The sequence below is a fragment of the Sander vitreus genome, chromosome 18 (assembly GCF_031162955.1).
Source record: "Sander vitreus isolate 19-12246 chromosome 18, sanVit1, whole genome shotgun sequence".
In the NCBI taxonomy this organism is placed as follows: domain Eukaryota; kingdom Metazoa; phylum Chordata; class Actinopteri; order Perciformes; family Percidae; genus Sander; species Sander vitreus.
In genome coordinates this window covers 27,284,504-27,287,003 of record NC_135872.1, presented here as the reverse complement: position 1 = coordinate 27,287,003, position 2,500 = coordinate 27,284,504, and the positions used below count along the sequence as shown (strand labels likewise).

General features: G+C 43.5%; 1 long non-coding RNA gene across 1 annotated transcript in view; it reads right to left on the bottom strand.

Annotated features, from left to right (window-relative positions):
- LOC144533738 (uncharacterized) overlaps positions 1–2,500 on the bottom strand; it is a 7,604-nt gene that overhangs the window by 4,778 nt on the left and 326 nt on the right. The gene's annotated exons all lie outside the window — the stretch shown is intronic.

Sequence of the window (2,500 nt, the reverse complement as noted above, 5' to 3'; positions counted from 1 at the left end):
ATGACATCATCAGATTCCCCTTTCTGTTTTTTTCAATGAAAGGCAATAAAACAGAATTCACTACATGAGGAAATATAGCACTGCAAAGTGCAACCAAAACATTTTATGCAAACTTAAATAAACAACTTGTGTAGATATAATGTGTTGTATGACTAATACAACCAACCATATTTTCATGAAACCTTCCCCTACATCAAAGTAAAAGTGTCATTTGTGATAACTTCACTCTGACTAAGAACATTATTCTTTTTACAGAAGAGTCATGAGATGGAACATGCAGCTTGAATGATGCCAACGTGTCTGCAACTATGGAAGCACTAGACAAATCCTTGCCCATTGAAGAATCGGCCACACCAAGATTTTGGCAACGCCAGTCAAAGAGAGACCCAAGAAAGAATGATGCAGGGAAGATGAGATCCTTCTACATGTCCTTTCTCGATCAACAACGTGAACAGGCAGCAGGCAGCACAAGATCAAAAATCATTGGAGTCCATCACCACGGTCATTTCACAGGCAGTTCAGTGTCTTGAGTGGTGTGCCAATGCAGCCAAGAGGCATGCAGAAGCCACTCAAGTCATAGCTGGGATGAGCCAACAACAAATTAGGGGCAATTATAATACATTTCAAGGCCAACACCAATTTAGCTACCACCAGACAGAGCCTAGGCTATGTATTAACACTGAACTTTTTTTCAGCGCACACACAGTACGGACAGGTAGTGGATCGTGAGGTGATATTCACTGATTTTGACAAAAAGTGATTTTGACAACAAGCTTTCTCCAGAACTGACTCCACCTTTTTCACCATTCAAGTGAAGGTTAAACACCTCTTCTTCCTCTGAGAGATTAGGGCCAGAAAACCCCTTCATCAACCATGGGAGGAGAGGGTAGGCTGGATCTCCAGCTAACAGGAGGGGCACCTGGACACTTTCCATTCCGATTGGGTTTTGGGGATGTCTCTCAGGGAATCTAGAATAGAATATCCACACAAGGTGTAGGCTATAACAAATAAGCACAATAATTAACAACTCTGCAGCTAATTGTTATGATGATACTTCTGGTACTCATACATCAATGTGGAAATGAAACAATATATGAACTGCATTTTCATTCAATATGAGATTGATTAAGTGTACCATCTACCAAGGTAAACAGACGCACCTGTACAGGTCAGAAGTGGCGAAGACTGCCACGTCATGCGCAACGATCGTCTACCACAGCCTGTAGTATGATTGACGGCCAGCCCTTTCTATTGACAAAATCCTTGTAGCCTTCAGCAGGGGGTCTAATGACGTGAGTCCCATCTATTGCGCCATACACCTGTGGCACAAGGTGCGCTCTGGAGTTATGCAGTGAGATATCATGCGCCTCATCCACTCCAGGTAGGTATATATACCTTTGCATCATCCTCGTTCGTATGGCATTGCACACGGCGTAAACACACCGGTGCACGGTGGTTTTGCTGACTCCAAACGTTTCGCCTACCACTCGGTACTCTGCGCATGGAGCCAGTTGGTGGAGCGCAATGGCGATACGCTTCTCGGTTGGAACCGGAGGGCGATAGCTTGCGACATCTGGGGAAAGGGACGGGCCAATAAAATGACCCAACAGGTCAAATGTTGTCTTGGTCATCCGAAACAGCATGTGACGTCATTACGCACAGGTTTTTATTTGCTTTAAAGCCGTTGGATGGAAACACACTTTCACCAGCTTTATTCGCATGAGTTTTTTTTACCGAACTTCAGATAATTCAATTGACAAGTGGATGGAAACTTAGCTACTGTTTAAGTGGTTTAATAAACCGGTTAATGCGTCTCCTCTCTGACGCACACACACACACAGAGACACACACACACACACACAAAGTGCTTTACAATGAGTATAGACAATAAAAACATGGTAAAAATAGTCAATAGAATAAAATACAAATACAACAGAAACAATTATCAAATAAATAAAAGACATAGGCTACCCAAAAGCTAACCTGAACAAGTGAGTCTTCACTTGTCCCTTAAAACAGTCCACATTCTCAGCAAACCTAATGCTGGTTGGCAGAGCATTCCAGAGTCTGGGTGCCATAGCCTCAAAGGCTCTATCCCCACGTCTTCAGACGAGTGCGTGGCGTGGATAGCAGATTTTGATTGACAGACCTGAGAGACTGAGAGGGTGTGTAAGTGAATTATGTTGGCAAGATAATCAGGGGCCTGACCATGTAGAGCCCTATAGGTTATGGTGAGAATTTTGAATTGGATCCTGTAGGTTACAGGAAGCCAGTGAAGGGAGTAGAGTAAAGGGGTGGTATGGGTGCGCCTGTTTGATTTAGTAAGAAGCCTAGCAGCAGCGTTTTGAATGGTTTGCAGGCGGTGAAGGACATATTTATTGAGTGAGGAGAAAAGTGAATTGAAAGGAGACTATGTTTGTCCCGACTGAGTCTTGCTTAGCCTCTGATGTCCCTGGTGTCATCTTACATGAGGTTTAAGCATTAACAGCGCACACTGATA